Source organism: Zosterops lateralis (assembly GCF_965231275.1).
Source record: "Zosterops lateralis genome assembly, chromosome: 8".
NCBI lineage: Eukaryota > Metazoa > Chordata > Aves > Passeriformes > Zosteropidae > Zosterops > Zosterops lateralis.
This window is the reverse complement of record NC_139768.1, coordinates 21,994,252-22,019,237: the sequence shown is the minus strand read 5'-3', so window position 1 is coordinate 22,019,237 and position 24,986 is coordinate 21,994,252. Positions and strand designations below refer to the sequence as shown.

General features: G+C 44.2%; 1 protein-coding gene across 2 annotated transcripts in view; it reads left to right on the top strand.

Annotated features, from left to right (window-relative positions):
- Positions 1-24,986, top strand: part of LOC310912314 (uncharacterized protein) — a gene marked incomplete at its 5' end in the record, with an annotated part of 70,842 nt that overhangs the window by 23,385 nt on the left and 22,471 nt on the right. The window contains one exon of one of the 2 annotated variants that reach the window (XR_014590647.1): positions 17,097-19,161. The exons of the other annotated variant lie outside the window; for it this stretch is intronic. Of the gene's footprint in view, positions 1-17,096; positions 19,162-24,986 lie in introns of those variants that run through there. 2 annotated transcript variants of the gene reach the window in all.

Sequence of the window (24,986 nt, the reverse complement as noted above, 5' to 3'; positions counted from 1 at the left end):
AAGGAGAAAGAAGAAAGAACTGAGGTGCATTAATAATACTCAGGAGTGACACTTCCATCCCACAGAGCTGGATGAATTCCCTGTGTAGCCCTTGAAATTGACCCTGCTTATCTGTTGCAGAATTAAATCACCTCCTTATCTCAGCTGTATATCCATACTATACTCTTTATCACACAATATATGCTCTCCCAACATCCTAAAATTTACATCCAGAGTGATTAGTGATTTTGGTATCTGGATTTTTTGACATGAGGCTACTCAGAATGAGCCTAATTTGGGTTGTGTTTATACCATGTCTTCTGTTAAAAGGAATATTTAATTTGGAAAAAATGAACAAACAAACAAACAAACAAAAAAAACCCCACCAACAAAACAAAACAAAAAAAAAAAACCCACCCAAAACAATTGGAGGCTTATGAATATTAGATTCCCGAAGTGTATATAAATTTCAAGCACTGGTCAAGTGTCCAGACAGCTCTGTCCTCTGCATACACCAGTTTGGACCCATGGTCTCCGAGGGAGCTCCAGGAAAGGACACATAAAACAAATCCCAAAGAGATCTTTTAGATTAGGAACAAAAGCTTGTTCACAGGTGACAGCAGCCCACCAGGACACTGCTGTCCCTAAGCTCTGCATGGCTAAATTAGCACCATCTGAGCCAAATTAGGCTTTTTTGGGATCAAAGAAATAAAGAGGAGAGGAGTGAATGTATTGCTCATAACAAGCGAGTTCAAATGAGAAGGATGAGATAATCAGGCCAGAGGGAGGTGAAAGAGGGAATTCTGATGATTATAGTTATTTGGAAATCCAGTGGAGGGAGGATCCCCATGGCTGAAAAACGTTTCCACACCTAGAATCTGTGGAGGATGAGGTTTTGGTGGTGACTACTTCTTTGATGTCTTTTCTTTTCCCTGCCTTTATCTAAGCTTCACTTGAGCCTCAACCAGCAGCTTGCTCCCAGGTGAGGTTAATTCCTAGATGCTATGAGGAGCTATCAGCTGACTTCTTAAACCACTGTTTAATTAGCAGTGATATTACATTTTCAGAATGGAAGCATGTACACAAAGGGCTGGAGTTATAAATTACACTAACAGAGGATAATCTACAGAGAGACAAGAGGAAGATGTATTAATGCAGTGCCCAGACATGCCCATGCTTTGTGCTTAAAGCTGCCCCAGTAATGAGTGTGTATGTGGGATATTTGACTAAAGGCTCACACAGCACAAAACAAAATGAAGCAAATAGAGGGAGGCAAAGAGGAAGGAAAAAATAAGACTTAATTCCCCAAGCCATTACATCACCTGCAAATTCTGACATCAGTAGCCTTTCACCGAAGATGCAGCTGCATTGTGCAAAAATTAGGCAGGAGGTTTCCCCATGTGCACTGTGAAATAAGGAAATACACAGCGTGGTTATCTCACAGGGCAGGAGCCTGTACTGGCACTGTGAACATGCTTCACAATATATCATTCACAAATCAAAGTAATTTACCACAAAGTCAAATTAAAATCCCTTTGTTTTTTTTTTTTTTTTTTTTTTTTTTTTTTTTTTTTTTTTTTTTTTTTGTTTGTTTTTTTTTGTTTTTGTTTTTTTTGTTTGTTTGTTTGTTTTTTTTTTTTTTTTTTTTTTTTCCGTAACTCCAGAGGCACTTTGGAAAAGCCTGATTAGCTGATGACTATGAAATGTACTGTTTGTACTGTTACCTCCTGCACCAATGGAACCCATTTTTAAATATCAGGTTTAGAGAAACACATAGAGTAATAACCCCACCTCCCTATCCCCCAATTTCCAGCTCAGAGTAAAAAGCCACTTAGAGAAACAAACCAAACCTCAACAGCTTGTGTATGAAAACCAAAACTGAATGGTTTGAGCAGCTCCAGACCTGACATTGCAGCTCCTCTGTGGCAAAAGGAAAGAAAGAGCTTGATGGGATCATCAAATCTTTCTTTGCAGAAGTCACAGCTAGGCCAGAGATTTGTGAAAGTTTGATCACTAAGTGAAACAACGATATTTGGAAAAGTTATGATGGCTCTAGCTGTTAGTAAAGTAGGCACAAATTAAAATACCATTAATGAGGAAAGCCAGCATAATTGATGAGCAGTATTTTAACCAAATGGATCTTCAACAATGAAGTATTCATTGTTGATGAATTCTTCATTCACAAGAATGATGAGTATTTCACAAGTTCTTGCCCTTTTCTCAGAAGAGCAAACATGGCATTACTGTGTTTTAGAGACCACAGAATCACAGGATCATTTAGGTTAGAAAAGGCCTTTGAGATCATCGAGTCCAAACCATGACCCAACACCACCTTGTCAACCAGACCAATGCACTGAGTGCCACATCCAGGCTTTCCTTAAACACCTCCAGGGATGGAGACTCCGCCACCTCCCTGGGCAGCCCATTCCAATGTCTAATCACCCTTTCTGAGGAATTCTTTCTAATGTCCAACCTAAACTCTTGGCACAGCTTAAGACAGTGTCTTTTTGTCACTGGTTGCCTGGGAGGAAAGGCCAACCCCCACGTGGCTCCAGCCTCCTGTCAGGTTTCTCAGATGCCCAGAAAAAACTCACACATTTTCCTCTTTTCTAACTTACAACTTGGAGGTCCCTCCATATTTTCCACAGCAAGTCATGAAAATAGCACTAACCTTATCATCTTTCCACCAGGAAAGTGGAGTTTGTCCAAAATGTAGAAAGAGCAGTGACCAACCTGAGCACCTTCAGGGATCCAACCCTACTGACTCACAAAGTGTTTAGCAGAGGAACAGGTGGTACACACTGGGTGTGCAAGATGGACAACTTCCTGTGGGATTGTCCCAGGGCTGATGTTGGTGGTGACAAAAAATGCAGTTGGATAAGTTACAGATTGTTAGGAAGATCCAGATGCTCAGAGGTCCATAACTGTGCTGGGCCCTGAGCCTTGGAGCAGTACAGGGGTAAAATGCCCAATCTTTGCAGAGGGGTTGAGCAGCCCAAAGCAACTTACCCTGATTGAAGAGCAAGCAATAACTTTGTCCATGTGCAAACCTTGTAGCAGAAAAGACATCATTTGGCACTCCAGAGCTGAGGCAGACCCCTCTTGACAAGCCAGGCTCCACAGAATTTGCCATCCCTCATAAAATTTATTTTATTATTTTGTAATTATTTATTTTAATTACTATTCAATGTTACTCTCTGAATTACAAGCAGGTGAGTTAAGGTTGTGGGCAACCTGCAGGCCAGTTAAATTTCAAGAGGAGCAAGATTCCAGACTTCTAGAGCTATTTCTCTTTGCTTTGCACAGAGTGCTCCTGTCTGGCTGAGTGATATGTGGAGCTAGGGTGACAGCCTGTGGCAAAACAGAAGAATTTCAATAGCTTAATCCTTTTGATTTCCACTTGCTTTTGATCTTTTCTCCACTTCCTGCTTGTCAATCCAGGCAAAGGTGGTCACATCGTTGTTGCTACCATTCCCTCTGGTTTGAAGAATGGGAAATTGCCATTCTCTCTCCCTCTACATTCTCTCCCTACTCTTCTTTGTTGGTGTTTTTGGGTGCTGCATAAACTAAAACCCCATTTGACAAAATGGTGCTGCTCCTGGCTGCACAACCTGAAGGAAATAATCTTATATGGGTCTTTGTGAGGATCACACCAGGGGATGGCTGGTGCTTCCTTTTGACTCCAAAAGAGAGGAGCAATGGGGCAGCCTCAGTCTCAGCTCTGCTTTTTTCATGTTTTGCTTCTCATCTATTTCTTCATCAATGATATGAAACTTAGTTAAAGTCATCTCATGTTGAGATCTATTTGCCAGGGCAAGAAAACATCAAAGTTAAGAGCGAGGCAGGAGCTTCTGCACTTCTAATAACACTTTAGGCAATTTTCATTTGCAAAACATTTTTTTCTGAGTTGGGGTTTTCTTCTAGAATCATAGACTAGCCTGGGTTGGAAGTGACCTTAAAGATTACTTAGTTCTGACCCCCATCACATGGACAGGGACATCTTTCACTAGATCCAGTTGATCAGAGCTCCATCCAGCCTGACTTTGAACACTTCCAGGGATGGGGCAAACACTTCCAGGGATGGGGCAAATCTGCTGCTGCTTCTTTCTCCTTAGCAGTGGAGCTTTTTTTTAAAGTATATTTTCTTTATACTCTGCCCAAATTAATAAAATAAATTTTCTTTAAAGCGACACTAAATGAGTCACAGATGGTGTTGCCCTTTTACAGGTTGCAGAAATCACCCATTACAGTTCTTTTAATTTATCAGTGAGGGAAAATAAGACGGCCTCTTGCTCCCTTGGCAGTAATAATCAGAAACAGTCTATTTGGAGCTTAATTTATCCCAAATACGTATTGATAGTTGTAATGAAGAATATGTGACCTCTTTGGGAGTCAGCAGTGGATGGAAGGTGGATAGCTTTTATAAAACCACCTTTAATAAAAAAGAGTGTTATATTGTGTATGTTTGGTAGGGTATTTAAGCATATGGTTTCCATATCAGCAGCGAAGATGGCAAACACATGCTCCACCTTCCAAAAAACCTCTCTTATGCTCATCACCCCTTGCAAAAAGAAAGCTGTGAGAGTTTGTTTTGCTTAATTTATTTCATTTTCATTTTTCACAACTCTGATCATGGGGGAGAGCTGAAGTAATTTCACAAGGAATGTTAAACTCGTTTCTCGTTCTCTTGCTGTTTTCCTGCCTGTACGGTGAGAGGCGATGGAATCTGCCGGGTGGCTCAGCCTGGTGGCTCCCCGGTCCCGGTGGGATCCCTTTGGGGGGGATCACGGCAAGAATTAAGGATGCAGATGCCGGCGGGCGGCTCTGCGCTTCCCGAGGGCACATCCCTGGCTGTGGCTCCTCTGTCGTTGGTCCGTGCGAGCCATGCCCCGGGCACAGCTCCCCCGGGCACAGCTCCCCCGGGCACAGCTCCCCCGGGCACAGCATCCCCCGGGCACACCATCCCTGGAGCATCCCCGGGCACAGCATCCCCGGGCACAGCATCCCCCGGACACGGCATCCCCGGGCACACCATCCCCGGGCACAGCATCCCCCGGGCACAGCATCCCCGGGCACAGCATCCCCGGGCACAGCATCCCCCGGGCACAGCATCCCCGGGCACAGCATCCCCCGGGCACAGCATCCCCCGGGCACGGCATCCCCCGGGCACAGCATCCCTGGAGCATCCCCGGGCACAGCATCCCCGGGCACAGCATCCCCGGTCACGGCATCCCCCGGGCACAGCATCCCCCGGGCACAGCATCCCTGGAGCATCCTCGGGCACAGCATCCCCGGGCACAGCATCCCCGGGCACAGCATCCCCCGGGCACACCATCCCCGGCACGGCATCCCTGGAGCATCCCCGGGCACAGCATCCCCCAGGCACAGCATCCCCCGGCACAGCATCCCCCGGGCACGGCATCCCCCGGGCACAGCATCCCTGGAGCATCCCCGGGCACGGCATCCCCCGGGCACGGCATCCCCGGGCACAGCATCCCTGGAGCATCCCCGGGCACAGCATCCCCCGGGCACAACATCCCTGGAGCATCCCCGGGCCCAGCATCCCCGGCACAGCATCCCCCGGGCACAGCATCCCCCGGGCACTGCATCCCCCGGGCACGGCATCCCCCGGGCACAGCATCCCCGGCACAGCATCCCTGGAGCATCCCCGGACCATCCCCGGGCACAGCATCCCCAGGCCGGGCCGGGCAGGTCCCGGGGCCGCCACCCTGCCGAGCGGGGCTGCCGGGCCGCTGGGTGATAAATCTCTCGGTCCCCCGGTTTTTTCGTCACTGGCCTAATCCCGTGCCCCCCTTTCATGTGCGGTAATTGCGAGCAGCTGCCGGCGCGGCCCGGCCGCGGAGCGCGCAGAGACAGAACAATGGCAACAGCTGTTTCATTTCGCCTCGGGCCAGCGCTTCCTGCTCGCTCCGCATCTGCCCTTCTGGGTCCAATTTGTGCTCCTGGGTTGTTGCTGGGGTTTTTTTCCCTGTGACCCCGCTGTCCGCTGAGGAGGGGTTTGGAGGAGGACCCGTTCTGGACCGGGACTCTGCCCATCGCCAGGGACAAAGGGAAAAGCGGGATGCCGTGCCTCTTCAAGTGAAAATAATGACAAATTATTATGTGGGGAAAAAAACCCCAAACAGCCTGAAGTAATACAAATGAGCAATAAACCTGGGCTGGGGTGTGAGGTGGGCAGCCCCCAGGAACATCCATTCCCTGTGGGAAGTGGGGTGGCCGAGGTGCAGCTGAGGCTGGCTGGTCATAGAATCATGGAAAGTTTTGGGTTGAAGGGACCTTAAAAATCCCTTGGTTCCAATCCCCAAAGAACCATCACCTGGGCAAGGGGAAGCAAATGGTCCCAGCACTTCTGGGCAGATAGAGAGGTGATTCAGGCTGGAACCCACAAGTGTTCAAGACCAGGACTGGGCCTTGTTAAACTCTAGGCTTATTTAAAGGTCTGGAGCTGCTCAGGATGTTTCTTTTGACTCAGATAGACACTCAGGATCTTCAGGATCAGCCCTTCATTCTTCACCTTTTAACATGAATCCTTCCTTCCCTCCCTTCTTGGTTTTTTTTTTTTCCCCTGAGAAAGTGGCTGCATTCTTTCCTGAGTTAATTGTATCTTTCTGGGTTGGATAAGCCATATCTCATTAGAGGGGGAGAGAGATTTAATGTGAACTTCAAGGTCCCTTCTCCACGTTACAGAAATCTCTAATCAGCACAGTATACACAGTATATATTTTGTACAATTGCTCTTTGACATTCCCTCTTGGCTTGCTAATTAAAGTGAAAGAAAACGGTGGTGAAATGTTCCACTGTGTTTTTCTAGGGCAAGAAAAACTAAACCCCTCTTTTGTTTATAAATACAGGGCATTTCAAGGGCCCAGAGAATCAGTTGTTTTCACAGGCAGACTGCTGAAATTTATTATTATTTTCCTTTGGAGCCTGGCATTGAGCACATCTGCAGCTGAGGATCAGCTTTGCTGGGTGTGAATGGCACAGCTCACACCCAGTCACCCCCAGGTGACAGCCTTGTGACAGGTGATGCTGTTCTGCTGGGAAGCAGGGAAAGGGTTGTTTCCTCCTGCACTCTATGAGAGCCTCAGGCAAATGGAGTTTAGAGTAAAATTCTCACTTATGTTTAGTGAAATATTTTATTTTTCTTTCAAGAATGAAAATTACAGCAATAAAATATAAGCAAAGTGCAAACAGTAGCATAGGTCTGTAGATACTGTTGATTATTTCTAGTGTTCTGGAGACTGTATCATGATTTTTTTTTCCAGTATTGCTCAATCAGAAAAGGCTTGTTTCCTCATCCCATCAGATTTGTGTATTTATTTGGTTTCTTTTCCTATAAGCACGTTCTTGTCAAGGGAGATGCTAGGAGGGCATCACTCCTCTCAATGGGCCACAAGGCAGACACTTGGCATCTTCTTGAAATGTGTGAGAATTCCTTTAAAAGCCTTCCATCACACAACAAACAGATGAAAATGTACTGGTTCAGCTAAGGAGAATGAATTGTAATATGCATTTCATGTGTCCCTGACATGAGAGATACTCGAGGTGTCAGTCCATGTCCATGTGCACGTATCCCCAGGCCACAGTGAGAGCTGTGCAGCACGAGGCTGCCCCTCTGCCCTGGGGATGGTGTCACCTCTGTCCAGCACACCCAGCACACTCTGGGCCCTGCCAGCCACCAGGCCATACTGCCCTGCCTGGTCACACCTTTGTTGTGATGACATCAGATGGCATCACAGCCCTCTGGAACAGACCCAGAAGGGCATTCAGAGCTGCTGGTCACACAGGGGAGCCAGGGTAACTGGCTGCTGACAGATTTATAGCTTTTAGTCCAATTAAAATGCTGTTTATTGCCTTTAGAAGGGGCCTGTTTGTTTCTAATTTTAGAAGTCAGTTTGGGAAGTGACTACCTTGGCAGCAAGTTGTGAGTATGGGACTTGAAATTTTCCAATAGCACTACTGTTGTTATTAACTAATGAGTATTATTAATAACTATTTGGCCTTGGACATCATTCTTACATGGCAGGACAGGAATTCAGAACCCAGAGAACAACAACAAAATTACTTTTGCTGTGAAAGTGCTCAGCTTTGCTCCTCTCATCACAAATTACATCTGCTTTGACCAGGACTGGATTTGTCTCCAGCTTTTCCAGAAACAGGCTCTTGCTTTCCACCCTTCCTGCCACTCTTCTCAGCTTTATGATCAGCATGGCAGCAGCCATCACCTCCAGAAGTGATGTGCCAGGTCAGGAGCAGTCAGCATCAATTTGGGACATGCAGCTGGTGTTTGAACTTATTGCTACTTTTCCTTGCACACCTCCTCTTCTGATTGCTCAAATTTATCCATTTCATTTATTCATGTTAAAGAGGGGAAGAAGTTTCAAGTTAAAAAAGTGGGACATTGGTGTAAATGATCATGTCTATCTCTGGCCAGCAGTAATGGCAATTTTGGATAAATAAGAAGTGCAGAAATAACAAGCCTTGTTTGAAAATGAAACCAGAGCTGGAATTGGGATGCATTAGTTCTGTTCACAAGTTGGTGCAGTTTTGATGTGTGATTGTGGGAAAGCCACTTGGACATCAGCTTTCCTACTATCTAGAAAACCTGGAATGAGAAATTGTTATAAAAACTCAGCTATTTATTTGTGAAATACTTTCAGAGCCTTTGGTGAAAGGTACTGAATAGCTGCACGCTTCCCTGTGGTTGATTAAACACACATTGATCACAATCCACCGAAGGCAATGACATGTTTTCAGCAGGAGGAGACCCAACCCAAACACAGGATCCTCACGTTTCCAGACCTTGGAGAGGTCCGTGTGTTGCACTCAGACCCCAGGCTGGCGTTGTTGCAGAAAGCAGAATGAAAACCACAAGTTTCCATGCAAGCCTTGAAGTCTCCAGGAGAAGACAGGGGCTTAACCCCATCTCCTGCCTGGTGGTTCTTAATCTCCTGTAGGAATGTGACATTCCACAAAAGCTCTTCTTGGGGTGATAAAGGGTTCATTGCCAGGACCCAATGAGATGTACCTTTCCAGCTTCTCTGAATCATCTGTAATAATACTTTAGCTGGGTTCTGAAAGCATAGGAAAAAAAAAAAAAAAAGATGAAAGGGAACTTGAATCAACACTATCTCCTGTGATAGCCAGGGCTTTAAAAATGCCTAAAGATCTCTTTGATTGCACACTGTTTGGGCCATATGCCATCCTTTTATTACATATCCATGTATTGGAGAGGTCACTGATGCTCTGTTGAAAATATATTTTGCCTTTGGCCAAATCCAGGGGTATTTTTAGCAGAAAAATAAAAGGCTGAAATTATTAAATTATTTTTTTCCTCAAATGATCCCTTCCTCCCCTGAGCAGAGAAAAGCAGACATTTTACGAGAAAATTTTGAGTTAACTAGAATATAAATATCTGCTGAAATATATTTCAACTCAACTTTTTGCCTATGGCTATTCTTTTTGTCTAACATACAGTATCTCCCTAGGAACCTCTCTTCTGTAAACAGGATTATTACTAAAAATATAGAAGAGAGTGAGAATGCCAGAAGCGGGAAATGTAAATTCACCATTTTCTTTTATCCTAGCCATATCACTTCATTGGGCTAATAGCCAGGAGGGCTCAAGTATTAATGGATCCTGCACAGACCACACCACATGGAAAAGATCTGAGCTGGGCAAAAAGCTCTTTGTTGGAAGTTGCACTTTTGGGTGAAATAATTTCAGAAAGGTAGAGCATTAGGCAAAGGAGCAACTCCATCCTTTGGACACATTTTTGTGCTGTTTCAAAGGAAAAGTTGTGAATTCTTGCTTGTCTTGTCATGGATGTATATTCCTTCTAGCTCTCTGAAAAACTTCCTTCTCCAGTGAGGCTGGGTCTGTGCTATCAAGGGAAGTGCTCAGCTGCACAGAGGTGTCTGCCCTGCCCTCCCTGCAGGCTGTAGGCTGATTTTAGACAAGCTCTGTAGGGCCCTGGCACCTTTCTCACATTTAGATGGGCAGAAGGAAGGGTGAGGCAGCAGGGATGGAGAAACAGGGTGAATCTCTTACTTTCAAATATCTCTAACCTCCCTCTGATGAGTTATTGCTTTTACAGCCCTGGAAAAAAATTAATTAGATGATCCATGACATCAGGTTTCTTTGGGATTTCAGTGCAAGAGTCCTGCAGACTTTTAACTGGAGCTCAATGGAAAAAAATGTTCCTGTGCATCAGGAAGAACAACTCTTGGGCAAGTGAATGGATTCACTATTTTGCACTGTTTTCTGTTCTGTTGTGTTGTCACTGAGATGCCTCAGTGCCCTCTCAATAGCAGGGAATGTCAACACCAAGAGGCAAAGCACCAACACCCCATTTTCCAGGGGCACAGTAACGAACTGTTCCAGCAGTAGCAATTCACAGTCCCAACAGGAATATAGCACTCAGGTCTGGAAGGTAATGGAGCATATTTTCAGAACATCTCATGCCCAGTGGTGTTTTGGGAAGAATCCAGTCTGGGCATGGCATTAAGCAAAAAGCCTGGGTCATGCTCAAAGTGAAATAGGACAAATTCTGTTTCCCACACACCCCTGACATGGGCTAAGGTCCCAAATGGAATCCCTTTGTAATACCCAGTGGACAAAGGTGATCCCAGAGGCTGCTAACACACTGAGCCTCTGCAGTAAAGACCTTTTAAGTAAATCCGGGCTCTTACTCCTGCTTAAAAGCAGTGTAACTGAAAATACAAAAGACTTACAACTCAAAGAAGTCACTTAAATCTGCAGCTGATGCTTCTGAGCCTTGCTGGGCATCTCTTAATATGACACAAATCCTGCTAACAGGTAACTGTGGGCATAGAGCTGTCCCTGCCTAAACCAAATCTGGATTAGATACCAGTTCTTGTGTTAAATACTTAGGAGCATTGCTTATCCAAGTCTCTCCACAGCCCTTGGGAAGCAAAAAAAGCAAACCCGTTTCTGTCTCTCTACCAGGACAGTCAGTCAGTGTTTTCCTTGGAGCTGAAACCCAGAGGCATCGGGACATTCCCAGAGCAGCCCTGCACCCTTGTCAGGCAGGCAGGGTCTGGATGTGTGCACTGGGCTTCTGCAAGGATGTGCAAAGGGCAGAAGTGGTGCTTGTGAAGCCCAGACTTCGTTCAGGGGGTGCCAGGATGCAGTTTGCCCATGGCCAGGAGAGAGCTGCTGTGGGAGGCTGGGGTTCAAGAGAGGGAACATCTCTCAGTGGAGTGATCAAGCAGTGGCCCCTGCATTGGAAATGGAGTTTACAAACTCTTGAGCTCTTATGCCAAATGAAATACCTGACTCAGCTGGGCTCACCAAGGTGCCTGTGCTGATTTGTTTCAAACATCAAGCACCAAACAATGCTAATATGTAAAAAGGTTCAGCTTACAGTCATGCTGTGCTGTCTAGTGAGCTGGAAATGTGGGGAGGTTTCCAAGTGAGGTAGAAGCTGAAATCCTTTTATACATGGAAAAAACTCATCTTTCGAGGGAAAGATCAAGATCTGACCAAATGGGAGGTGCACTGTCTTTAGCCAGATTCAGCAGAAATTATTAAATCTAGCTTAAAAGGCTCAAATATACATTGTGAATCTATATCTTTCCTTTTTACCCAGATGCTGTTCACCTTCTTAGGCATCTTTCACTGCCCCCCTTTTCTCTATGAGAGGAAATGTAGCTCCATGTACCATGGCCTGTTGGATGTCTCAGGCACTGCTGACTGAAACTAAAGCCTTCTTATTTTTCTGCCTTTTTTTTTTTTTTTTCTGTTTTAATATTAAATGCCAGGGAGATTGGTAAAGATTTCAGAAAAACAAATTGACATTTGGCCTAATAAAACATTGTACACAGTTTTTCCTTTCTGCTTTGACTTGGCAGAAGAGTGCGTGAAATCACAGAGAAGAAATATTCCATTTTTCCTGGAGGGAGGCAGGAATTCATTAACATACAGTACTGGAGCACAATATCCTGATATGCCCTTAAAAACTGACACAAAAATGTGAGATCTGTACATTAAAATTAAATTCAGAAATCACAAATGTTGTGGTGGTAGCAGCTCTTCTAAGCAAGATTTATTGTTGTTGGCTGTCACACTTTTTTCATGTCACATACAACACTTCCCTTTAAAGCTCCATCTGAGGGAACTATGCAATTAAGAGAAAGTCTTAGATTTTTGTTTTTAAAATAGGGTGGGGCTTTTTGAGAAAGGTATCTTTTAAAATGGTAAAAATGCACCATTCAGAAGGGAAATTAGGGCACAGCCACAAATGCAATGGTCTTGTTATTAAGCTGATCACAAGAGTTTGTGGATTTCACTCTTTTCTCTTAAAAACGCTTTGGTATTGGCAGAAATTCCCTCTCAGCTTTTTGGTTTGGGGCCATGTAGTGGATGAACAAACCTCCCCACCCCTGAGCTTCCTGGTTTCTCCACCCCAAGAGCTGAGTTGGCCCCCAGGCCGGATTTTAGCTCTCTCCCAGATGAGAGCTCAGTGTTCCCCCAGGGCCTGTGGTGTGGTGTCCCTGAGCTCAGTGCCCTCAGCCCCAGCCCAGCCCCTCAGCACGATCCACCGGGTGATGCCACCATTCTCCACCTACTAAATAATGGGGATCAGCTCCCAGGAAATTCACATTCCCTGGGTACCTTCCCAGAGAGTATGTCTGGATCTGCCTACAGGCACTAGTTCCCCACTGTTAGAAAAGCTGGGCTTCTGCAGGAGATGGAGACTGACATTTTATCAGCCTAATAACTCAGAGGGTCAAAGCCTCCCATGACGGCTCTCAGCAAATTTCTTCAGCAAACTAGGGGCAAAGATAATAAAATTGATGTTACTGTTAAAATAATGACAGAAGGCATTGTGATTTTATTCCTTACAATCATCCACTCCTCAGCTGACTGGGCCCTGCCAGTTTACTATGAAGCAGATGGCTGCCATTTTGCATGGCTTTGGCTCTGTAAGTTGATGATACAGTTTTTTTACAGGCTTCAGACACAGCATTAGCCAGGGCAGAACCCTGGAAGGTGATAAAAGGCTTGAAGTAAAAAAATGTTGATAATTTTAACCTGCATGACTGAAAATGAACCAGCTCCATGGCTTTGGCAAGATCTTTGGCTCTTTAATTTGGGAGCAGGAGTGGAAATTACAGCAGCAGCAAGCAAGAAGCCCAATGGATGTAAAGGAACTGAGCTGTTCTTCCTGGAAAAAAGAATTAAAAAGCAATGATTGAAAAAACGAAGGTCCCTCCTCTCAGCCCAGATGAGAAAAGCCAAGGAGTGCAGGAGCAGGGATGGCAGTGAGATGGAGATTTGCTTCTATCAGCTCCCAGAGGACTGGGGAGAAGAGACCCTGAATGCAGCCCTTGAGAGAGGAATACAAGGCCCCCACTGATGAGCTGCTCCAGCTGCATTCCAGGGCCGTGAAAGCCAGTCCTGGTGTCTGCCCCGCTGAAGTGCCCAGTCAGCAGAGGACACCACACTGCAGCATCTGCCACACTTGTTTGGTTTTACAGTAAAAATAGGGCACAGGCAGGAGTGTCAGAAGAAAAACTGCTTTTACTACTGTCTGCAGCGAGTGAGCGTGTAAACAGCTACTGGAACCCAGCAGAGGAAGGCTGTCAGCCTGGCAGAAGCTCGGTCAGATTTTCAGCTGATGTAAATCAGGAGGACTCCGTTATTAGCACTGAGCTGGCTCACAACAGCTGAGGCTCTGACTGAGCCACTGAAGTGGTAAATAGTGCTGACAGCAAGTTGTGGCTTCAACAACCTTAAATGAACTCCATTAAGTGCTCGTTTCTGAAGAGAATGTTGTTGAAACCTGGGGATAAGTCTTTCAAAGGTTTAACATATTTGTCTGTTGTAGAGGGTTTTATTTTGAAACCAGATGCAGTGAGCAGCTCAGCATTGCTCCACATGGCAGGAGAGGGATCATGGATGGACCCTGCTCTCTCCTTCCTGCTGAAATTGGAAGTAACCTCTGCAGAGTCAATGTCATCACATTAGTGTCAGCAGGACCAGAGGCCTACCTCTGGTGTTGAGTAATTCAGGGAGATGGACATGATGACAGCCTAAAACCTATCTGAATAATTGAAAAATGTTGGTGATGTTGCATTCTTGGAAATAAAACTGGCACACGTTCCACAGAAAACTCAAAGGAGCTGAAATAATTGATCATGACAGGCTTGAGTGAAGAAACGAAACAGGCTCTGTGGGTTTGAGCGACTCACAGGCAGCTTCAGTAAAAGACAGAATGGGCAGGGGCAGAATCAGGCAGCAAAAATCTGGAGAGAGCAACTTAGGCTGGAGTTTGCCGCATGGATGAGGCAGAGGAGAGCTCAGGGCTGGGGCTGGCCACACCAGGAGCAGGGATGGGGCTTCATGCGGATCATCCATAGGGACTAATGTGCCACACAGCTCACAGAACCAAAAGCAAGCACTGGCCTCAGGCTGGAGTTAGCAAAGGGCTTTCTCTGCCTTGATTTTTCAAGTACTTGGTTAAGATGTGACTGCATCACATTTTTAAAGGAGTGTATTGCACTGCAGCTGTGCTGGGGGAAGCTGTGCTGAGGGCAGAGGGGTGCTGGTGCTCCTAACCATGGCAGTGGAGTCATCAGTGCTGCTCAGGGAGCAGGGGAGAGTTTTTGGACCAAGCAGCCACTGCCTGGAGCAGCCAGATGAAAGCAGGGTGGTGGGAACAGGGTGAACACATCCACTTCCAGGTGAGGTTCAACCTCCTGCTCATAACCAGCAGCTCCAGGGGCACTGGGGAGGCTTTGTGGTTTAGGGGATGCAGTGGCAGTGCTGGGTGGATGTTTGGACTCGGGATGATTTGAAGGTCCCTTCCTTGATGATCCTATGGTTCTATGGGAATATTTTTCACAAATCAGGTAGCAGAATGTGAATTGGCTTCCAGTGCCCTGCTTGACTCTAGTGCTGGTTGATTCAAGTGCCACAGCCTTTAAGAGAGACATGGAAAAAGAAACTGGCTGCCTGGAATCACAATGGAGTGAATGGACATGTTCCATCACTGCATTAACGCTCCTCACCAGCCCACATTCAATTCCTTGGCCAGATCCAGTGAAGGACAGAGGTATCTCCAAGAAGAATTTCAATAGAATTCCAGAGAATTACAATGGAATTACACAACAGCACAGAAGATATAATTTATTGGTTATTATGGCTTGTATTTTGTGGATTCTAAAAAAACTCAGCTGAGTGTAAATATTCCAAAAGTCATTGGAGTCTATTCCCTCTCTGAGAAAAAGAAAACACATCTAAACCCCCAAAATCCCAAAAACCCAAACAGGCACATATAAAGCTCTACTCAGTGTATTGCTGTTTACTCATTCAACAACCCTTAAAAAGCCAGGGACACACAGATGTGTCAGCAACAAGTTGCTCTTGTCCCAGAGAGGTTTCACTGAAGAGTCAGGCTGTAGAAAACACAAACCATCAGCTGGAGGGAAGAACAGGTGGCAGATGAGGTGTTGCTTAGGCTGCAGGATCTGGGGGACACTGTTTTTTCTCTCTTTCTGCCATTCCCAGCACAGTTGTGGCCCACGGCTCTTAGGCTTGACTACAGTAGGAACTATAAACACCAACAACACAATAAGATCTAAGATATTTTAAGGTTGGTTGTCTGGAGGAAACCATTAGGCATCCATCATGGGGCAGTGTGAACACAAGCTCTGTATGCCTCAGACTGGGAGATTTTTTTGTGAGTTCTCAAAACTTTTCAGCTGAAATCTGCAGTTAAAATGGCATGTCAGTTATCTCCGTGTTATTGATGCTGTTTTTCACACTGCAGAAATATTTATTGTTGGGGAATCCTAAATATATTTCATTTTTTTATTCTGCTTTACACTGTAAAAGGACAGAGACATTTCTTTGATTATGAAAGCCTGGTTTGGTTTGGTTTTGTTCCCCCCTCCTGATTTCTTGTTGACATGAATAGTCTTTGTCTTTTCTTTTCCCACATTGCTGGAGGATGGCAGCAAAACCATTAATAGATTTGGACCAGCAGCACCACTTAAAGACTGTGAGGGGAGAAAGAAAGTTTCATTCTTCACAACTGAAGCCTGATACTAATTCAACAGTTAATCCATGGCACCAACTTAGCTGCCAGCAGAGGCAGGGATTCCAAACACAAATGAGCCACTAAAGGGTAAAAAGTTTTTAACTCAATCAAATGAGAACAAAGCATAAATCATCTCATGCAGATTCCCGTATCAGATCCCAGCAAAGATCTTTCCCTTACTGTCACATAGCAAAGACCATCATGCATTGCACAGAAAAATATCTTTATCTCACTGTAGGCAAGTACTGCAGCTAAAATAGTTTTGGTCATTTTCAGTGAATAAGAAATCAGAAAAAAAGATCCTGGAAATCAAACAAAAAATTGTAGGTTTTTAGTGAGCCTCTAAATGTAGATGTCCAGCATCCTGTTAAAACCACAAAACAAAATAATAAAAGTATCAGTTTACAAGCTGCATGGGTAATCAATACTGAATTGCGACACTTTTTAATCAGGGGATATTTTAAAAAGCCTTGGGAGAAGGAAAAAAAAAAAAAAAAAGAAAGAAACAAAAAAGAAGAGTGTTTAATTGCAAAAGCAGTATTTGGTACTTGAGAAGTTGAAATCAATTTCTGAAATCCAGCTTCCCAAAAGTAAGTATGTCAGTTAGGCTGCTGTTAAGCAACAGAGCTTGTAGCACTTAGATTACCACTGAGATCCAGGACCTGTTTATTTAAGTGAATTCATGTGGTTTAGTGTGCTTTCTATGCTCAAAGTGCCATAAGGAGTATGAAGCCTCCCATTCAGAGAATTCCACTCAGACCTATGGCACAGCACCTGCAAACAAATCCTTCCTGACCACAACCTCTCAACAAACCCAACAGCCACCCTAAAGCTATTACAGTGCAGAGGCAGCCAGTTCCCCAAATTTGAATGGTTCCAGAAGAAGAATAAAAACATCCAAGCCAACTGTTATTTTGCATTAAATTTCCCTTAGCCAATGTGTATTATTGCCATACTAGAATATGTTTTGTTTGTTTGTTTGTTTGTTTTTTAAACCAACTTTTGTACAACTCTGAATCTTCTTCCACAGGTTCAGCGCATCCTGTACTATACACAGGATGCTGGGGTGATGGATTGGGCTGGAGCTCTTGTTCCCTTCCTCTCTGTCTGTTCTGCATGTCACAGGAGCAGCTGGCACCTGGGGATTGCTATTGCAGGATGGGCACAGTGGAGCAGCTGGGATGGAAACAGATGTTCTTGCACTCAGTCAGCTCCTCAGGAGCAGTGCTGGGGTGTCTGAGACACGCTGCTTCTTGAGTGCTGCTTTTTTTTTTAATGTGACCCTATGTGGCAGCTCCCTCTCATGAGATTTCACAGAATCACAGAATGTGTAGGTTGGAAGAGACCTTCAAGATCATTGAGTTCAACCCAGCCCCAACACCTCAACTAAACCATGGCACTGAGTGCCACATCCAGGCTTTCCTTAAACACATCCAGGGATGGTGACTCCACCACCTCCTCAGGCAGACAATTCCAGTACTTTTTCACCCTTTCTGTAAAAAACTTTTCCCTAATATCCAACCTGTATTTCCCTTGGTGCACCTGGAGACTGTGTCCTCTCATTCTGCCAGCTGCTGCCTGGAGAAAGAGACCAACCCCCATCTGACCACAGCCACCTTTCAGGGAGTTGTAGAGAGTGACAAGGTCACCTCTGAGTCTCCTTTCCTCCAGGCTAAACACCCCCAGCTCCCTCAGCTGTTCCTCACAGGGTTTGTGTTCCAAGCCCCTCACCAGCCTCTCACCTGATTTGCTGAACGTGAGCTCCAGCTGTAATTCCCTGGAGCACAGACAGCCAGGGCTTCTTCCCAAAGCCAGGGGAGGGAGAACCATTGTGAGCAGCTGAGGTGAGGAGATGCAGGGCTGGGACTGTGCTGCAGGAAAGCTCTCAGCTAAACCAGGATCTTCCACACACGATTTCCTATGCTCAGCCTATTCAAGGAAGTATTTGGAAAAATACCTAAGAGGATTTTTGCTTTCAGATTAAGTGATTTCTAGATGATTTTACCCATAGCAAATCAGCAGGGGGTGAGTTTAGCTGCATTTTGCCTACTCCAGAGGAAGAGAAACTCACTCTTCTGAAAGTCATCCACTAAATTAATGAAGACATGAATCTACATTAGGATGAACCTATTTAGCTTATTAAAGCCTCTCTCAGATCATTTCCCTCTGTGTGTGTCTCTACATCACAGGCTCTTCTGTTTGTAATTTCCAAGGTTGAAAAAAAAAGAGAGATTTTATCTTTTTTGAGGGGTTACCCTCAGCTTTTAGCAGTCAGAAGCAATATGTACAGTAGTCAGCTTAAAATCCCATAGCAAGATTAAAGACTGTGCCGTGTGCAGTAATTACAATAATGACAATTTTTACCTCCCTCAGCAAGCATAATCTGAGATGTGTGCCACTGTTAGCAACGAAGGAAGAACCTAAATGGGATGCCAGTTTATGTTGTGCTGTGTTGGACTTATTACTGCAATCTTTGTCTCATAAAATTTTGGCTAGGATCATTCTTACTCTCCTGAGGGAAATAAAATCTTTTGTCAATGCCAGTTTCTTTGACTCCCATTGTTTTCACTGTCTTTGGGAACAGATCCTTATTTTTTCTTTATTTTTTAGTTCTCTTTTACATCCTCCTATCTAGTGAATAGTCTGATGCAAGAAATCAGCAAAGGGAAACTGCATTGATGGAGAATAAGGGAGTTACCAAAAAATTACAGAGGCCATTTCAGGAGAGAGCAGAACAGTTTTCTATAGAATGAAGATGAACACTGTTCTTTCACCCTGAAAGACACACAGAATTTTTCTGCTGTTATTGGGCTGAGGTTCCCCAAAACCTCCTGCACAGTTTTCACACTGTTGAAGTAGGAAAAACAAGGAAAAAATGGAGGATGACAGAAATGGCACATTTTTATCCGTGGTTCAGTTGTGCAGCCTCTCACACCTCTCTCCTCATAGAGGACACAGTGGACGTATCCATGGAAGAACTTGCCTTCCAGTCCTAAGAGGACCCACAAGTAAAACAGAACCTTTCCCACTCAGAACAAGAACTTCAGCATTGCAATTAACTCCAATTAACCACGTACTTACAAAACAGATGGGGTTTTTTTTGAATTTACAGTGTCGGCAAATTAGTTTTCTTCTAGAAATTTCTAGATGAAAAAATAAAACATTTTGTTGCATTCATTCAGCACTTGGTGTTCCTGGGTTGTACAGGATTTCAAAACTGAGCTGTCATAAATTCTCCAGCCCTACAAATCACAGTGGGTGGAGGGTGGCTTTTAGCCAGTAGTCCAATGACTGCTGCCAGTGGTGGAGATGCTCTGGCCCTGAGGAGCTGCCTGTCTCACCCCAAAGAGGGCTGGGGTGCCCCTGATCCTGCTGCTGCAGTAATTCCTGTGGGACCCTGTGGGGTTTTAGTGCACAGCACGGACCCATGGACACGGATTGGATTTAGTGCAGCTGGACATGGATTTGGTGGACAAAATCCATGGATGTGGATTCAGTGTGGCTGTGGAGGAAGGTCCTTGGCTGAGCTCTTCTACAGCACTTTGTGTTTAGTGACCTCACTTTGATAACTTTTCACTTGGTTTTCCTTCACTTCTTTAAAAAAACTTCTTCCCCAGCTACATTTCTGTCAAATTCCAGCTTCTACATGAGTTTGCACCAAACTGGGTGAAAGCACCAAGATAATCTATTTGTAATAAAATACTTTTCCCTCACTTTAGTAAACTTAGTGCTTCCCTGTAAAAACAAACTCTTTAGTTATTCAGGTGTGACTAGTCACCATATTAAATCACCATATTACCTCCTCAGTGTAATAATATATTTATTTTAAATTGCACTTTAGAATAACTCTCCTCTTGCTGACATTTAATTTTGCACAGGAGTAACACTATCATAAAAGAACACAGGTGTAAAAATATTACATTTTCAGTAATTATGGACTGTCCATTACTACTAAAAACTAGTAAAACTATCAATATTGCTCAAAATTGCCTGGAATTACTAAGTTTAAACATTTAAGAGGAATCATCTAAGAGCTATGTTGCAGCATAAATGTGTGCCTGCTACATTTGAGCACTTGCTGAGGTATTTTTTTCAAGTCAACTTATACTTTTGCACAGGTAACCAGCATATTTTAACATTTTAACATTAACAATGCTAAGATCCAGCTCAGTTCAATGGAGGAGAGCATCAGGAAGAGGAGAGACAAAGGAATCACAGGTTTGGTGAATGCCATTTTGGCAGGCTTGTGTCTTTGGCTTTCAGGTGTTCTTTTGGCCTCCCAAATGGAGCTCAGATTCTTCCAACAGGAACAATTATCACTGCAGTGCCTTTCAGTTCTTGTGGTTGGGGTGTTTTCTTCATTTTGATAGCAATTCTAGCCTGGAGTGAGAAAGCTTCCTCAGGTACTGTTAGAACCAATATGGTTCCCCTACCCTGACTGAAAGAAAAAGTTTTAAATTTGGAGAAGCAGCAATATAGATATTCCTCCAAATAAAAGAGCTTAACTGATTTTTTTTTCCCCAGCACATTTTATTTCCAAATGCACATGCCCTTGTGGGGCCTGACCCAAACATGTCAAAGCCCTTTGGGTGGATTCTTCTAATTGAACATGAGCCATGTGCAAGGTGGATGTTTAAAGCTAAACAAATCCTGAGGTTGCTGTTCTGGTCCATGGAGCAAGACAGAAGCCACCATGCACCCTTGACTTACCTGCTGTAGGTACCTGCTTCAGGGTGGCAAGAATCATCCCCTGGAGTTTCTCACAGTGTCACTCACTGGAGATTGTATTTCTCCACAAATTAAAAAATGCCCCTAGTTGATAACCTGTTAATTACCTTGTTGTTAAACCACACTGGCACAGCTCTCAGAGATTCATTCCAGCCTGTTTTGTAATTGACTTGGGTTAGACTCGGGATCAGTCGAGTTCCACTACAAAAAGCCTCCAGTACATCAAATTAAGACAGAGGAATCTTGTGGTGACTCACTTGAGATATGGGAGAGGTGACCTCACCAGCAGGTCTGAACAGGCAGGTGTCAAGGTCACAAGGTCACTGGGCTAATGTGTGCTGTGATGAGAGCCTTTCCCTGTTGTTAATGTAAAACATCAGCCAGTCATGGCTTCATTCTAGCACAGACCAGATTAGACCACTTTTACAATAGAAGTTTTCATAGGCTAGAAAATATTACTTCCCCTTTCATCACCCTAAAAGACTATTCCAGGGGCAGACAAAAATCTGCACTAAACACCAGCTGATTTTGCATTTTGGCTTCCATGCAGGGGGCAATATTATTTTTGCTAGGCTAATAAGAGTCAGTCCATTCATTTTTATGCTGTGAGACTTAGACTATCCTCTGCTATTTGTTATTTGGGCCACTGCTGCTGTCTCAGAGCCTGAGCAGGGGACTGAGCCTGGATTGTGCTGCATCAGGCTAAAAGAGCTGAAAGAACAGCTTCCCTCACAAAGTGAGAGCAAGAACTGAGATTTTCTTCCAGACCTGACCTGCAGCAAGGCTGCAACAGCAGCACTATGTCATAGTACAACCTCCTCCTTTGGGCAGAGATGCTCAAGGTGAGGCAGAAGATGTGGGGTGTTTTTCCTCTTTTCGTAATGTTCACTGACCAGGGAGGTTCTCCAGAGCTATCACAGCTTCTCAACTCCACGTTCTCACAATTTCTTTCCCTCACGATTTTCTCTACTCTGTTGGCATTTCAGCACATCTGAATCTCTTAGGTTTCTCCTTGTCCTTATTTCTCTCCCTGATTTCTCTCAGAAGTTTTCCACACGTTGTTATCTGTGGCTCCCATCTCTGCCGCGTTGTTGCTCTTTTTCCTGAGCTGCAAGTGGTTTGCATGGTGGTTTCTCCTGTCATGTTTTTATCAGGCTTTCTCCAGTAACATTCCTGCATTTGCCCATTTTTGCCCAAGGTTTTGTTTACCTTCTCTATCTGCTCTGGGTCCACATGTTTTGGGGCTGTTGTATTTCTCATAATTGCACAGTTTGGGTATTTTTTTAAGGGTTGGGGTTTTATCTTGCTAAGATGTATGTTTCTCTTTTCTTCCTGCATTAGCCTGTTCATTTAAAAAACTTTCTTTTAATCAAATGAAAGGAATTAAAAATGAGGAGGGAAAGCCCAAGAATTTAAATTCCAGTCTTCTTTCTACCACAAGGAACCAAGAATTCGTTCTATTTAAGACAATCACAGATTTTATCATTGTGACTGGTTTCCATTAACTCTGCAAGTAGAAAGACATTTAGTAAAGTTGAAAGCTGTCTCTTACATGATGACAGACTTTGCCTGTTTTAATATTTTTACTGGTTAACTACCAAATCCCAAGTCTACCACTGTATACAGCCAACATTTAGTGTTCACTACTCCTCTGGCAAGAAACATGACTTAGAAATATATCTTTCCTACTAAGCTTTTGAAATGTATAGTGTTTTGTGCTAGAAAAACAACAGTCTCAACATGTGAAAGAAATTGCCACAGCAAGGCCACCCCCCACAGAGAAAGAAACAGCAAAAGAAAGGATGAAGAGTGTTAAGCAGACACTTTTCTTCAGCAAACACAAGACATGAGAGTCTACTCTAATAAATACTGATGCGTACACCTCAGGCAGGATGAACTGGTTATATAGACTGAGAAACTGGTTAAACCAACAATGGTGCCATGCTGGGATGCAGGGAAGCCAAGAGGGATTTTCTTTCTGGAAGTTGGGACCCAGTTTAATTACATTGAAACCCTTATCATTGCTGTCAGTATGATAAAGGATGCCCTGGAACCTGAGATGTCACCTGCTCCCACACCTGGTGCCATGGCCATCTACAGCAGCCCTCACTCCCCTCCTCCCTCAGGAAAATGGGAACAATGGAAGCTAAAAGAACTCTGAGCAGGAATTTATTTAATACTTTTCAATGTAAGCAGCATTGACTGGACTATTTCCAGCTTCAAGCTCAGGTCCAACCAACAACAGGAAGGCACTGCCAGCCCAGTTCTGCTGCAAGGAGTAAAAACAGATTCTCCTGGAAGAGTTATGTTGGTAAAAATGGCTGTGTAGGAAGAGCTGATGTCCAAAGAGCTGCTCCCAGAACAGCTTGCTCAGAGTGACCCCATGAAAACCAGTTCTGATGGCTCCCCTGGTGGATGGCTGCTGGGCAGGGAGCACAGGGGAGTGCAGGGATGCTCACCTGCCCTGCCCCGTGGTGCTGAACTGAGATCCCTTATCCTCCATCTGGTTTTCCCCCTCCACTGAGGAAAACAGACAGGAAACAAGGCATTTTGCTCTTCCTGTGAAAGGAGAAATTTGTTTTTTCTGGTTCTTTCAAGCTTTGTCTTCCATGCTGCAGAGTCCATCTGGCTCCAGTGCTACACATGACAAATGTCCCAAAGCTTCCCTCACCTTCTGCAGCCAGGCTGCCTCGTGGTTACCAGGTGTGTCTATTTTAGACTGAAGGCCAGAGAAGTCAGATTTGGATAGAGGACTGATAAGACAGACAAGCTCCTCCCTTAACCGATATCTTACCTGCACAGCTTTTTCTTCTTAGAGTTTCCTTGGAAAGCTTTTCTGTTCCAAAAAGTTTTTCTCTGATGTCCCTCTACACTGCTTCTCCCATCAGTATCTGAGCTTCTGAAAGGTTCTAATATTACAAAAAGTTGAAAGAAGAAAATCAAAGAAGGCCCATAAAGCTTTGCAAAATTCCCTTCGAGAGGGTTCCAGGGCTCCCCAGCAGGGATGGTGTGGACTCACACGTGGAGTCTCCTCCAAGCCAGGCTGGAGAGGACTCAGTCAACCCAAACATCACCTAATCTCATCTGCCCTCAGAACTGCAGTTTGCTTTTCATCCTGAGCATTTGCTTCTCCTCAGATACAACTGCCTCTAATTTCATTCTTAGTTTATTACTGAATAAAGTCTTCCCTATTTAATTATTACAAACAGAGAATCCGTAATACACTCAAAGCTGTGAAAATCTAATCCTGGATAAATTTTTACTCTCTGAGAAAAGTCACTAGGACTGATCTATTCTTTCAATCAACTACACCCATTTAGTTTATTTTTAACATTCCTTTCATTATGTTATGAGCTTCTTAAGGATAATGAAATAATTGCTTGTCTCTTTGATTGATCTTTGTTTTGAAAGGGAACTTTAATAGTGTTATTTCTAGAGGAGGCTTACAATATAATACAATTAAAGGAAAACATGACATTAAAACACATTAAAGCACATGTTCCAACAATTAGACCTACAATTCTCGTCAACCAGAGCCCTGTGCAGGGAGGAGTTACTGTAAAAATTTATGAGGAAATAATTCCTATTATTCTGCCTAATAAAGCAAATGTATTAATAATGACATTTTATGACATTGTGTAGCTGTAGCAATCAGTGAACAAGCTCCTTCCCCATACTGCCCTGGAAAGCTGGAAACATGTTACAGGGAATCCCTGGAATTTTATTTTGTTCACATGAAAACATGTCAGTAGAAAGTGGTGCAGAGGAAAGCTTTGACAAGTTCTGGTCTTCCAGAACTAAGAATTCTAGTTTGCACAATTCTCTGAGATAGCAAATGGTGGGGGAATTCAAAACCTGATATCACTGGGTATATCTGAAATGTGGATGTGCATACATGCAAATTAGGAGGAAAAATAAAAGGGGGGAAGAAAGCAGAGACCCTGAACCTGGATGTTCATGTTGCCAGCTTGGAATACAGTTGTGCTGATGATTAGACTGTAAATGAGATAGTGTTGGCAGATTATACTAGACTGAATAGGCAGGCAACTCCCACAAAGAATCAAACAGAATTGGTCAGAAGAGCCTTTCACCCTGTTAGGACACTGACACAAGGGCAAGGCTATAGCACTGGGGTCAAGGACTTTCTAAAATGTACTTTTTTTCCACTTTCTGTAACCTTATTTCTCAGTAA